Below are 14,302 nucleotides of genomic sequence, written 5' to 3'. Positions count from 1 at the left end.
AAAATTTTCAAAGTCCCATGCTGGCCCGAATTTTTTCAAAGTCCCATGCTGGCCCGAATTTTTTCAAAGCCATGCTGGCCAGAATTTTTTCTAAGTCTGACTCCTGGCCGAAAATTTTCAAAGTCCCATGCTGGCCCGAATTTTTTCAAAGTCCCATGCTGGCCCGAATTTTTTCAAAGTCACATGCTGGCCAGAATTTTTTCAAAGTCTGACGCCTGGCCGAAAATTTTCAAAGTCCCATGCTGGCCAGAATTTTTTCAAAGTCTGACTCCTGGCCGAAAATTTTCAAAGTCCCATGCTGGCCAGAATTTTTTCTAAGTCTGATGCCTGGCTGAAAATTTTCAAAGTCCCATGCTGGACAGAATTTTTTCAAAGTCCCATGCTGGCCCGAATTTTTTCAAAGTCCCATGCTGGGCAGAATTTTTTCTAAGTCTGACGCCTGGCTGAAAATTTTCAAAGTCCCATGCTGGGCAGAATTTTTTCAAAGTCCCATGCTGGCCAGAATTTTTTCTAAGTCTGATGCCTGGCTGAAAATTTTCAAAGTCCCATGCTGGCCAGAATTTTTTCAAAGTCCCATGCTGGCCAGAATTATTTTCTAAGTCTGACGCCTTGCCGAAAATTTTCAAAGTCCCATGCTGGCCAGAATTTTTTCAAAGTCTGACTCCTGGCCGAAAATTTTCAAAGTCCCATGCTGGCCAGAATTTTTTCAAAGTCCCATGCTGGGCAGAATTTTTTCTAAGTCTGATGCCTGGCTGAAAATTTTCAAAGTCCCATGCTGGGCAGAATTTTTTCTAAGTCTGACTCCTGGCTGAAAATTTTCAAAGTCCCATGCTGGCCAGAATTTTTTCAAAGTCTGACGCCTGGCTGAAAATTTTCAAAGTCCCATGCTGGCCAGAATTTTTTCAAAGTCTGACTCCTGGCCGAAAATGTTCAAAGTCCCATGCTGGCCAGAATTTTTTCAAAGTCCCATGCTGGCCAGAATTTTTTCTAAGTCTGACTCCTGGCCGAAAATTTTCAAAGTCCCATGCTGGCCAGAATTTTTTCTAAGTCTGACGCCTGGCTGAAAATTTTCAAAGTCCCATGCTGGCCAGAATTTTTTCTAAGTCTGACTCCTGGCCGAAAATTTTCAAAGTCCCATGCTGGCCCGAATTTTTTCAAAGTCCCATGCTGGCCCGAATTTTTTCAAAGCCATGCTGGCCAGAATTTTTTCTAAGTCTGACTCCTGGCCGAAAATTTTCAAAGTCCCATGCTGGCCCGAATTTTTTCAAAGTCCCATGCTGGCCCGAATTTTTTCAAAGTCACATGCTGGCCAGAATTTTTTCAAAGTCTGACGCCTGGCCGAAAATTTTCAAAGTCCCATGCTGGCCAGAATTTTTTCAAAGTCTGACTCCTGGCCGAAAATTTTCAAAGTCCCATGCTGGCCAGAATTTTTTCTAAGTCTGATGCCTGGCTGAAAATTTTCAAAGTCCCATGCTGGCCCGAATTTTTTCAAAGTCCCATGCTGGCCAGAATTTTTTCAAAGTCCCATGCTGGCCAGAATTTTTTCTAAGTCTGACTCCTGGCCGAAAATTTTCAAAGTCCCATGCTGGCCAGAATTTTTTCAAAGTCCCATGCTGGCCAGAATTTTTTCAAAGCCATGCTGGCCAGAATTTTTTCTAAGTCTGACTCCTGGCCGAAAATTTTCAAAGTCCCATGCTGGCCCGAATTTTTTCAAAGTCCCATGCTGGCCCGAATTTTTTCAAAGTCACATGCTGGCCAGAATTTTTTCAAAGTCTGACGCCTGGCCGAAAATTTTCAAAGTCCCATGCTGGCCAGAATTTTTTCAAAGTCCCATGCTGGCCAGAATTATTTTCTAAGTCTGACGCCTTGCCGAAAATTTTCAAATTCCCATGCTGGCCAGAATTTTTTCTAAGTCTGATGCCTGGCCGAAAATTTTCAAAGTCCCATGCTGGCCAGAATTTTTTCAAAGTCTGACTCCTGGCCGAAAATGTTCAAAGTCCCATGCTGGCCAGAATTTTTTTAAAGTCCCATGCTGGCCAGAATTTTTTCTAAGTCTGACTCCTGGCCGAAAATTTTCAAAGTCCCATGCTGGCCCGAATTTTTTCAAAGTCCCATGCTGGCCAGAATTTTTTCAAAGTCCCATGCTGGCCAGAATTTTTTCTAAGTCTGACGCCTGGCCGAAAATTTTCAAAGTCCCATGCTGGCCAGAATTTTTTCTAAGTCTGATGCCTGGCCGAAAATTTTCAAAGTCCCATGCTGGCCAGAATTTTTTCAAAGTCTGACTCCTGGCCGAAAATGTTCAAAGTCCCATGCTGGCCAGAATTTTTTCTAAGTCTGACGCCTGGCTGAAAATTTTCAAAGTCCCATGCTGGCCAGAATTTTTTCAAAGTCCCATGCTGGCCAGAATTTTTTCTAAGTCTGACTCCTGGCCGAAAATTTTCAAAGTCCCATGCTGGCCCGAATTTTTTCAAAGTCCCATGCTGGCCCGAATTTTTTCAAAGCCATGCTGGCCAGAATTTTTTCTAAGTCTGACTCCTGGCCGAAAATTTTCAAAGTCCCATGCTGGCCCGAATTTTTTCAAAGTCCCATGCTGGCCCGAATTTTTTCAAAGTCACATGCTGGCCAGAATTTTTTCAAAGTCTGACGCCTGGCCGAAAATTTTCAAAGTCCCATGCTGGCCAGAATTTTTTCAAAGTCTGACTCCTGGCCGAAAATTTTCAAAGTCCCATGCTGGCCAGAATTTTTTCTAAGTCTGATGCCTGGCTGAAAATTTTCAAAGTCCCATGCTGGCCAGAATTTTTTCAAAGTCCCATGCTGGCCCGAATTTTTTCAAAGTCCCATGCTGGGCAGAATTTTTTCTAAGTCTGACGCCTGGCTGAAAATTTTCAAAGTCCCATGCTGGGCAGAATTTTTTCAAAGTCCCATGCTGGCCAGAATTTTTTCTAAGTCTGATGCCTGGCTGAAAATTTTCAAAGTCCCATGCTGGCCAGAATTTTTTCAAAGTCCCATGCTGGCCAGAATTATTTTCTAAGTCTGACGCCTTGCCGAAAATTTTCAAAGTCCCATGCTGGCCAGAATTTTTTCAAAGTCTGACTCCTGGCCGAAAATTTTCAAAGTCCCATGCTGGCCAGAATTTTTTCAAAGTCCCATGCTGGGCAGAATTTTTTCTAAGTCTGATGCCTGGCTGAAAATTTTCAAAGTCCCATGCTGGGCAGAATTTTTTCTAAGTCTGACTCCTGGCTGAAAATTTTCAAAGTCCCATGCTGGCCAGAATTTTTTCAAAGTCTGACGCCTGGCTGAAAATTTTCAAAGTCCCATGCTGGGCAGAATTTTTTCAAAGTCTGACGCCTGGCTGAAAATTTTCAAAGTCCCATGCTGGCCAGAATTTTTTCAAAGTCCCATGCTGGCCAGAATTTTTTCTAAGTCTGACGCCTGGCCGAAAATTTTCAAAGTCCCATGCTGGCCAGAATTTTTTCAAAGTCTGACTCCTGGCCGAAAATGTTCAAAGTCCCATGCTGGCCAGAATTTTTTCAAAGTCCCATGCTGGCCAGAATTTTTTCTAAGTCTGACGCCTGGCTGAAAATTTTCAAAGTCCCATGCTGGCCAGAATTTTTTCAAAGTCCCATGCTGGCCAGAATTTTTTCTAAGTCTGACTCCTGGCCGAAAATTTTCAAAGTCCCATGCTGGCCCGAATTTTTTCAAAGTCCCATGCTGGCCCGAATTTTTTCAAAGCCATGCTGGCCAGAATTTTTTCTAAGTCTGACTCCTGGCCGAAAATTTTCAAAGTCCCATGCTGGCCCGAATTTTTTCAAAGTCCCATGCTGGCCCGAATTTTTTCAAAGTCACATGCTGGCCAGAATTTTTTCAAAGTCTGACGCCTGGCCGAAAATTTTCAAAGTCCCATGCTGGCCAGAATTTTTTCAAAGTCTGACTCCTGGCCGAAAATTTTCAAAGTCCCATGCTGGCCAGAATTTTTTCTAAGTCTGACGCCTGGCTGAAAATTTTCAAAGTCCCATGCTGGCCAGAATTTTTTCAAAGTCCCATGCTGGCCAGAATTTTTTCAAAGTCTGACTCCTGGCCGAAAATTTTCAAAGTCCCATGCTGGCCAGAATTTTTTCAAAGTCCCATGCTGGCCAGAATTTTTTCTAAGTCTGATGCCTGGCTGAAAATTTTCAAAGTCCCATGCTGGGCGGAATTTTTTCTAAGTCTGACTCCTGGCTGAAAATTTTCAAAGTCCCATGCTGGCCAGAATTTTTTCTAAGTCTGACGCCTGGCTGAAAATTTTCAAAGTCCCATGCTGGGCAGAATTTTTTCTAAGTCTGACGCCTGGCTGAAAATTTTCAAAGTCCCATGCTGGCCAGAATTTTTTCAAAGTCCCATGCTGGCCAGAATTTTTTCTAAGTCTGACTCCTGGCCGAAAATTTTCAAAGTCCCATGCTGGCCCGAATTTTTTCAAAGTCCCATGCTGGCCAGAATTTTTTCAAAGTCTGACTCCTGGCCGAAAATTTTCAAAGTCCCATGCTGGCCAGAATTTTTTCTAAGTCTGATGCCTGGCTGAAAATTTTCAAAGTCCCATGCTGGGCAGAATTTTTTCTAAGTCTGACGCCTGGCTGAAAATTTTCAAAGTCCCATGCTGGGCAGAATTTTTTCTAAGTCTGATGCCTGGCTGAAAATTTTCAAAGTCCCATGCTGGGCAGAATTTTTTCTAAGTCTGACGCCTGGCTGAAAATTTTCAAAGTCCCATGCTGGCCAGAATTTTTTCAAAGTCCCATGCTGGCCAGAATTATTTCTAAGTCTGATGCCTGGCTGAAAATTTTCAAAGTCCCATGCTGGGCAGAATTTTTTCTAAGTCTGACTCCTGGCTGAAAATTTTCAAAGTCCCATGCTGGCCAGAATTTTTTCAAAGTCTGACGCCTGGCTGAAAATTTTCAAAGTCCCATGCTGGCCAGAATTTTTTCAAAGTCCCATGCTGGCCAGAATTTTTTCTAAGTCTGACGCCTGGCTGAAAATTTTCAAAGTCCCATGCTGGCCAGAATTTTTTCTAAGTCTGACGCCTGGCTGAAAATTTTCAAAGTCCCATGCTGGCCAGAATTTTTTCAAAGTCCCATGCTGGCCAGAATTTTTTCAAAGTCTGACTCCTGGCCGAAAATTTTCAAAGTCCCATGCTGGCCAGAATTTTTTCAAAGTCCCATGCTGGCCAGAATTTTTTCTAAGTCTGATGCCTGGCTGAAAATTTTCAAAGTCCCATGCTGGGCAGAATTTTTTCTAAGTCTGACTCCTGGCTGAAAATTTTCAAAGTCCCATGCTGGCCAGAATTTTTTCTAAGTCTGACGCCTGGCTGAAAATTTTCAAAGTCCCATGCTGGGCAGAATTTTTTCTAAGTCTGACGCCTGGCTGAAAATTTTCAAAGTCCCATGCTGGCCAGAATTTTTTCTAAGTCTGACTCCTGGCCGAAAATTTTCAAAGTCCCATGCTGGCCCGAATTTTTTCAAAGTCCCATGCTGGCCAGAATTTTTTCAAAGTCCCATGCTGGCCAGAATTTTTTCTAAGTCTGACTCCTGGCCGAAAATTTTCAAAGTCCCATGCTGGCCCGAATTTTTTCTAAGTCTGACGCCTGGCTGAAAATTTTCAAAGTCCCATGCTGGCCAGAATTTTTTCAAAGTCTGACTCCTGGCCGAAAATTTTCAAAGTCCCATGCTGGCCAGAATTTTTTCTAAGTCTGATGCCTGGCTGAAAATTTTCAAAGTCCCATGCTGGGCAGAATTTTTTCTAAGTCTGACGCCTGGCTGAAAATTTTCAAAGTCCCATGCTGGCCAGAATTTTTTCAAAGTCCCATTCTGGCCAGAATTTTTTCAAAGTCTGACGCCTGGCTGAAAATTTTCAAAGTCCCATGCTGGCCAGAATTTTTTCAAAGTCCCATGCTGGGCAGAATTTTTTCTAAGTCTGACGCCTGGCTGAAAATTTTCAAAGTCCCATGCTGGCCAGAATTTTTTCAAAGTCTGACGCCTGGCTGAAAATTTTCAAAGTCCCATGCTGGCCAGAATTTTTTCAAAGTCCCATGCTGGCCAGAATTTTTTCTAAGTCTGACGCCTGGCTGAAAATTTTCAAAGTCCCATGCTGGCCAGAATTTTTTCAAAGTCCCATGCAGGCCAGAATTTTTTCTAAGTCCCATGCTGGCCAGAATTATTTTCTAAGTCTGACGCCTTGCCGAAAATTTTCAAAGTCCCATGCTGGCCAGAATTTTTTCAAAGTCCCATGCTGGCCAGAATTTTTTCTAAGTCTGACTCCTGGCCGAAAATTTTCAAAGTCCCATGCTGGCCCGAATTTTTTCAAAGTCCCATGCTGGCCAGAATTTTTTCAAAGTCCCATGCTGGCCAGAATTTTTTCTAAGTCTGACTCCTGGCCGAAAATTTTCAAAGTCCCATGCTGGCCCGAATTTTTTCTAAGTCTGACGCCTTGCCGAAAATTTTCAAATTCCCATGCTGGCCAGAATTTTTTCTAAGTCTGACGCCTGGCCGAAAATTTTCAAAGTCCCATGCTGGCCAGAATTTTTTCAAAGTCCCATGCTGGCCAGAATTATTTTCTAAGTCTGACGCCTTGCCGAAAATTTTCAAATTCCCATGCTGGCCAGAATTTTTTCTAAGTCTGACGCCTGGCCGAAAATTTTCAAAGTCCCATGCTGGCCAGAATTTTTTCAAAGTCTGACTCCTGGCCGAAAATTTTCAAAGTCCCATGCTGGCCAGAATTTTTTCTAAGTCTGATGCCTGGCTGAAAATTTTCAAAGTCCCATGCTGGGCAGAATTTTTTCTAAGTCTGACTCCTGGCTGAAAATTTTCAAAGTCCCATGCTGGCCAGAATTTTTTCAAAGTCCCATGCTGGCCAGAATTTTTTCTAAGTCTGACGCCTGGCCGAAAATTTTCAAAGTCCCATGCTGGCCAGAATTTTTTCAAAGTCTGACTCCTGGCCGAAAATTTTCAAAGTCCCATGCTGGCCAGAATTTTTTCAAAGTCCCATGCTGGGCAGAATTTTTTCTAAGTCTGATGCCTGGCTGAAAATTTTCAAAGTCCCATGCTGGCCAGAATTTTTTCAAAGTCTGACGCCTGGCTGAAAATTTTCAAAGTCCCATGCTGGCCAGAATTTTTTCAAAGTCCCATGCTGGCCAGAATTTTTTCTAAGTCTGATGCCTGGCTGAAAATTTTCAAAGTCCCATGCTGGGCAGAATTTTTTCTAAGTCTGACGCCTGGCTGAAAATTTTCAAAGTCCCATGCTGGCCAGAATTTTTTCTAAGTCTGACGCCTGGCTGAAAATTTTCAAAGTCCCATGCTGGCCAGAATTTTTTCAAAGTCCCATGCTGGCCAGAATTTTTTCTAAGTCCCATGCTGGCCAGAATTTTTTCTAAGTCTGACTCCTGGCCGAAAATTTTCAAAGTCCCATGCTGGCCCGAATTTTTTCAAAGTCCCATGCTGGGCAGAATTTTTTCTAAGTCTGACGCCTGGCTGAAAATTTTCAAAGTCCCATGCTGGCCAGAATTGTTTCTAAGTCTAACGCCTGGCTGAAAATTTTCAAAGTCCCATGCTGGCCAGAATTTTTTCAAAGTCCCATGCAGGCCAGAATTTTTTCAAAGTCCCATGCAGGCCAGAATTTTTTCAAAGTCCCATGCTGGCCAGAATTTTTTCTAAGTCTGACGCCTGGCCGAAAATTTTCAAAGTCCCATGCTGGCCAGAATTTTTTCAAAGTCTGACTCCTGGCCGAAAATTTTCAAAGTCCCATGCTGGCCAGAATTTTTTCAAAGTCCCATGCTGGGCAGAATTTTTTCTAAGTCTGATGCCTGGCTGAAAATTTTCAAAGTCCCATGCTGGGCAGAATTTTTTCTAAGTCTGACGCCTGGCTGAAAATTTTCAAAGTCCCATGCTGGCCAGAATTTTTTCAAAGTCCCATGCTGGCCAGAATTATTTCTAAGTCTGATGCCTGGCTGAAAATTTTCAAAGTCCCATGCTGGGCAGAATTTTTTCTAAGTCTGACTCCTGGCTGAAAATTTTCAAAGTCCCATGCTGGCCAGAATTTTTTCAAAGTCTGACGCCTGGCTGAAAATTTTCAAAGTCCCATGCTGGCCAGAATTTTTTCAAAGTCCCATGCTGGCCAGAATTTTTTCTAAGTCTGACGCCTGGCTGAAAATTTTCAAAGTCCCATGCTGGCCAGAATTTTTTCTAAGTCTGACGCCTGGCTGAAAATTTTCAAAGTCCCATGCTGGCCAGAATTTTTTCAAAGTCCCATGCTGGCCAGAATTTTTTCAAAGTCTGACTCCTGGCCGAAAATTTTCAAAGTCCCATGCTGGCCAGAATTTTTTCAAAGTCCCATGCTGGCCAGAATTTTTTCTAAGTCTGATGCCTGGCTGAAAATTTTCAAAGTCCCATGCTGGGCAGAATTTTTTCTAAGTCTGACTCCTGGCTGAAAATTTTCAAAGTCCCATGCTGGCCAGAATTTTTTCTAAGTCTGACGCCTGGCTGAAAATTTTCAAAGTCCCATGCTGGGCAGAATTTTTTCTAAGTCTGACGCCTGGCTGAAAATTTTCAAAGTCCCATGCTGGCCAGAATTTTTTCTAAGTCTGACTCCTGGCCGAAAATTTTCAAAGTCCCATGCTGGCCCGAATTTTTTCAAAGTCCCATGCTGGCCAGAATTTTTTCAAAGTCCCATGCTGGCCAGAATTTTTTCTAAGTCTGACTCCTGGCCGAAAATTTTCAAAGTCCCATGCTGGCCCGAATTTTTTCTAAGTCTGACGCCTGGCTGAAAATTTTCAAAGTCCCATGCTGGCCAGAATTTTTTCAAAGTCTGACTCCTGGCCGAAAATTTTCAAAGTCCCATGCTGGCCAGAATTTTTTCTAAGTCTGATGCCTGGCTGAAAATTTTCAAAGTCCCATGCTGGGCAGAATTTTTTCTAAGTCTGACGCCTGGCTGAAAATTTTCAAAGTCCCATGCTGGCCAGAATTTTTTCAAAGTCCCATTCTGGCCAGAATTTTTTCAAAGTCTGACGCCTGGCTGAAAATTTTCAAAGTCCCATGCTGGCCAGAATTTTTTCAAAGTCCCATGCTGGGCAGAATTTTTTCTAAGTCTGACGCCTGGCTGAAAATTTTCAAAGTCCCATGCTGGCCAGAATTTTTTCAAAGTCTGACGCCTGGCTGAAAATTTTCAAAGTCCCATGCTGGCCAGAATTTTTTCAAAGTCCCATGCTGGCCAGAATTTTTTCTAAGTCTGACGCCTGGCTGAAAATTTTCAAAGTCCCATGCTGGCCAGAATTTTTTCAAAGTCCCATGCAGGCCAGAATTTTTTCTAAGTCCCATGCTGGCCAGAATTATTTTCTAAGTCTGACGCCTTGCCGAAAATTTTCAAAGTCCCATGCTGGCCAGAATTTTTTCAAAGTCCCATGCTGGCCAGAATTTTTTCTAAGTCTGACTCCTGGCCGAAAATTTTCAAAGTCCCATGCTGGCCCGAATTTTTTCAAAGTCCCATGCTGGCCAGAATTTTTTCAAAGTCCCATGCTGGCCAGAATTTTTTCTAAGTCTGACTCCTGGCCGAAAATTTTCAAAGTCCCATGCTGGCCCGAATTTTTTCTAAGTCTGACGCCTTGCCGAAAATTTTCAAATTCCCATGCTGGCCAGAATTTTTTCTAAGTCTGACGCCTGGCCGAAAATTTTCAAAGTCCCATGCTGGCCAGAATTTTTTCAAAGTCCCATGCTGGCCAGAATTATTTTCTAAGTCTGACGCCTTGCCGAAAATTTTCAAATTCCCATGCTGGCCAGAATTTTTTCTAAGTCTGACGCCTGGCCGAAAATTTTCAAAGTCCCATGCTGGCCAGAATTTTTTCAAAGTCTGACTCCTGGCCGAAAATTTTCAAAGTCCCATGCTGGCCAGAATTTTTTCTAAGTCTGATGCCTGGCTGAAAATTTTCAAAGTCCCATGCTGGGCAGAATTTTTTCTAAGTCTGACTCCTGGCTGAAAATTTTCAAAGTCCCATGCTGGCCAGAATTTTTTCAAAGTCCCATGCTGGCCAGAATTTTTTCTAAGTCTGACGCCTGGCCGAAAATTTTCAAAGTCCCATGCTGGCCAGAATTTTTTCAAAGTCTGACTCCTGGCCGAAAATTTTCAAAGTCCCATGCTGGCCAGAATTTTTTCAAAGTCCCATGCTGGGCAGAATTTTTTCTAAGTCTGATGCCTGGCTGAAAATTTTCAAAGTCCCATGCTGGCCAGAATTTTTTCAAAGTCTGACGCCTGGCTGAAAATTTTCAAAGTCCCATGCTGGCCAGAATTTTTTCAAAGTCCCATGCTGGCCAGAATTTTTTCTAAGTCTGATGCCTGGCTGAAAATTTTCAAAGTCCCATGCTGGGCAGAATTTTTTCTAAGTCTGACGCCTGGCTGAAAATTTTCAAAGTCCCATGCTGGCCAGAATTTTTTCTAAGTCTGACGCCTGGCTGAAAATTTTCAAAGTCCCATGCTGGCCAGAATTTTTTCAAAGTCCCATGCTGGCCAGAATTTTTTCTAAGTCCCATGCTGGCCAGAATTTTTTCTAAGTCTGACTCCTGGCCGAAAATTTTCAAAGTCCCATGCTGGCCCGAATTTTTTCAAAGTCCCATGCTGGGCAGAATTTTTTCTAAGTCTGACGCCTGGCTGAAAATTTTCAAAGTCCCATGCTGGCCAGAATTGTTTCTAAGTCTAACGCCTGGCTGAAAATTTTCAAAGTCCCATGCTGGCCAGAATTTTTTCAAAGTCCCATGCAGGCCAGAATTTTTTCAAAGTCCCATGCTGGCCAGAATTTTTTCTAAGTCTGACGCCTGGCCGAAAATTTTCAAAGTCCCATGCTGGCCAGAATTTTTTCAAAGTCCCATGCAGGCCAGAATTTTTTCAAAGTCCCATGCAGGCCAGAATTTTTTCAAAGTCCCATGCTGGCCAGAATTTTTTCTAAGTCTGACGCCTGGCCGAAAATTTTCAAAGTCCCATGCTGGCCAGAATTTTTTCAAAGTCTGACTCCTGGCCGAAAATTTTCAAAGTCCCATGCTGGCCAGAATTTTTTCAAAGTCCCATGCTGGCCAGAATTTTTTCTAAGTCTGATGCCTGGCTGAAAATTTTCAAAGTCCCATGCTGGGCAGAATTTTTTCTAAGTCTGACGCCTGGCTGAAATTTTTCAAAGTCCCATGCTGGCCAGAATTGTTTCTAAGTCTAACGCCTGGCTGAAAATTTTCAAAGTCCCATGCTGGCCAGAATTTTTTCTAAGTCTGACGCCTGGCCGAAAATTTTCAAAGTCCCATGCTGGCCAGAATTTTTTCAAAGTCACATGCTGGCCAGAATTTTTTCAAAGTCCCATGCTGGCCAGAATTTTTTCAAAGTCTGACGCCTGGCTGAAAATTTTCAAAGTCCCATGCTGGCCAGAATTTTTTCAAAGTCCCATGCTGGCCCGAATTTTTTCAAAGTCACATGCTGGCCAGAATTTTTTCAAAGTCCCATGCTGGGCAGAATTTTTTCTAAGTCTGATGCCTGGCTGAAAAATTTCAAAGTCCCATGCTGGGCAGAATTTTTTCTAAGTCTGACGCCTGGCTGAAAATTTTCAAAGTCCCATGCTGGCCAGAATTTTTTCAAAGTCCCATGCTGGCCAGAATTTTTTCTAAGTCTGACTCCTGGCCGAAAATTTTCAAAGTCCCATGCTGGCCCGAATTTTTTCAAAGTCCCATGCTGGCCAGAATTTTTTCAAAGTCCCATGCTGGCCAGAATTTTTTCTAAGTCTGACTCCTGGCCGAAAATTTTCAAAGTCCCATGCTGGCCCGAATTTTTTCTAAGTCTGACGCCTGGCTGAAAATTTTCAAAGTCCCATGCTGGCCAGACTTTTTTCAAAGTCTGACTCCTGGCCGAAAATTTTCAAAGTCCCATGCTGGCCAGAATTTTTTCTAAGTCTGATGCCTGGCTGAAAATTTTCAAAGTCCCATGCTGGGCAGAATTTTTTCTAAGTCTGACGCCTGGCTGAAAATTTTCAAAGTCCCATGCTGGCCAGAATTTTTTCAAAGTCCCATGCTGGCCAGAATTATTTTCTAAGTCTGACGCCTTGCCGAAAATTTTCAAATTCCCATGCTGGCCACAATTTTTTCTAAGTCTGACGCCTGGCCGAAAATTTTCAAAGTCCCATGCTGGCCAGAATTTTTTCAAAGTCTGACTCCTGGCCGAAAATTTTCAAAGTCCCATGCTGGCCAGAATTTTTTCTAAGTCTGATGCCTGGCTGAAAATTTTCAAAGTCCCATGCTGGGCAGAATTTTTTCTAAGTCTGACTCCTGGCTGAAAATTTTCAAAGTCCCATGGTGGCCAGAATTTTTTCAAAGTCCCATGCTGGCCAGAATTTTTTCTAAGTCTGACGCCTGGCCGAAAATTTTCAAAGTCCCATGCTGGCCAGAATTTTTTCAAAGTCTGACTCCTGGCCGAAAATTTTCAAAGTCCCATGCTGGCCAGAATTTTTTCAAAGTCCCATGCTGGGCAGAATTTTTTCAAAGTCTGACGCCTGGCTGAAAATTTTCAAAGTCCCATGCTGGCCAGAATTTTTTCAAAGTCCCATGCTGGCCAGAATTTTTTCTAAGTCTGATGCCTGGCTGAAAATTTTCAAAGTCCCATGCTGGGCAGAATTTTTTCTAAGTCTGACGCCTGGCTGAAAATTTTCAAAGTCCCATGCTGGCCAGAATTTTTTCTAAGTCTGACGCCTGGCTGAAAATTTTCAAAGTCCCATGCTGGCCAGAATTTTTTCAAAGTCCCATGCTGGCCAGAATTTTTTCTAAGTCCCATGCTGGCCAGAATTTTTTCTAAGTCTGACTCCTGGCCGAAAATTTTCAAAGTCCCATGCTGGCCCGAATTTTTTCAAAGTCCCATGCTGGGCAGAATTTTTTCTAAGTCTGACGCCTGGCTGAAAATTTTCAAAGTCCCATGCTGGCCAGAATTGTTTCTAAGTCTAACGCCTGGCTGAAAATTTTCAAAGTCCCATGCTGGCCAGAATTTTTTCAAAGTCCCATGCAGGCCAGAATTTTTTCAAAGTCCCATGCTGGCCAGAATTTTTTCTAAGTCTGACGCCTGGCCGAAAATTTTCAAAGTCCCATGCTGGCCAGAATTTTTTCAAAGTCCCATGCAGGCCAGAATTTTTTCAAAGTCCCATGCAGGCCAGAATTTTTTCAAAGTCCCATGCTGGCCAGAATTTTTTCTAAGTCTGACGCCTGGCCGAAAATTTTCAAAGTCCCATGCTGGCCAGAATTTTTTCAAAGTCTGACTCCTGGCCGAAAATTTTCAAAGTCCCATGCTGGCCAGAATTTTTTCAAAGTCCCATGCTGGCCAGAATTTTTTCTAAGTCTGATGCCTGGCTGAAAATTTTCAAAGTCCCATGCTGGGCAGAATTTTTTCTAAGTCTGACGCCTGGCTGAAATTTTTCAAAGTCCCATGCTGGCCAGAATTGTTTCTAAGTCTAACGCCTGGCTGAAAATTTTCAAAGTCCCATGCTGGCCAGAATTTTTTCTAAGTCTGACGCCTGGCCGAAAATTTTCAAAGTCCCATGCTGGCCAGAATTTTTTCAAAGTCACATGCTGGCCAGAATTTTTTCAAAGTCCCATGCTGGCCAGAATTTTTTCAAAGTCTGACGCCTGGCTGAAAATTTTCAAAGTCCCATGCTGGCCAGAATTTTTTCAAAGTCCCATGCTGGCCAGAATTTTTTCTAAGTCTGATGCCTGGCTGAAAATTTTCAAAGTCCCATGCTGGGCAGAATTTTTTCTAAGTCTGACGCCTGGCTGAAAATTTTCAAAGTCCCATGCTGGCCAGAATTTTTTCTAAGTCTGACGCCTGGCTGAAAATTTTCAAAGTCCCATGCTGGCCAGAATTTTTTCTAAGTCTGACGCCTGGCTGAAAATTTTCAAAGTCCCATGCTGGCCAGAATTTTTTCAAAGTCCCATGCAGGCCAGAATTTTTTCTAAGTCCCATGCTGGCCAGAATTATTTTCTAAGTCTGACGCCTTGCCGAAAATTTTCAAATTCCCATGCTGGCCAGAATATTTTCTAAGTCTGACGCCTGGCCGAAAATTTTCAAAGTCCCATGCTGGCCAGAATTTTTTCAAAGTCTGACTCCTGGCCGAAAATTTTCAAAGTCCCATGCTGGCCAGAATTTTTTCTAAGTCTGATGCCTGGCTGAAAATTTTCAAAGTCCCATGCTGGGCAGAATTTTTTCTAAGTCTGACTCCTGGCTGAAAATTTTCAAAGTCCCATGCTGGCCAGAATTTTTTCAAAGTCCCATGCTG

Source organism: Festucalex cinctus, chromosome 18, assembly GCF_051991245.1.
Source record: "Festucalex cinctus isolate MCC-2025b chromosome 18, RoL_Fcin_1.0, whole genome shotgun sequence".
Lineage (NCBI taxonomy): Eukaryota > Metazoa > Chordata > Actinopteri > Syngnathiformes > Syngnathidae > Festucalex > Festucalex cinctus.
Note: the sequence above shows the minus strand (reverse complement) of the source record.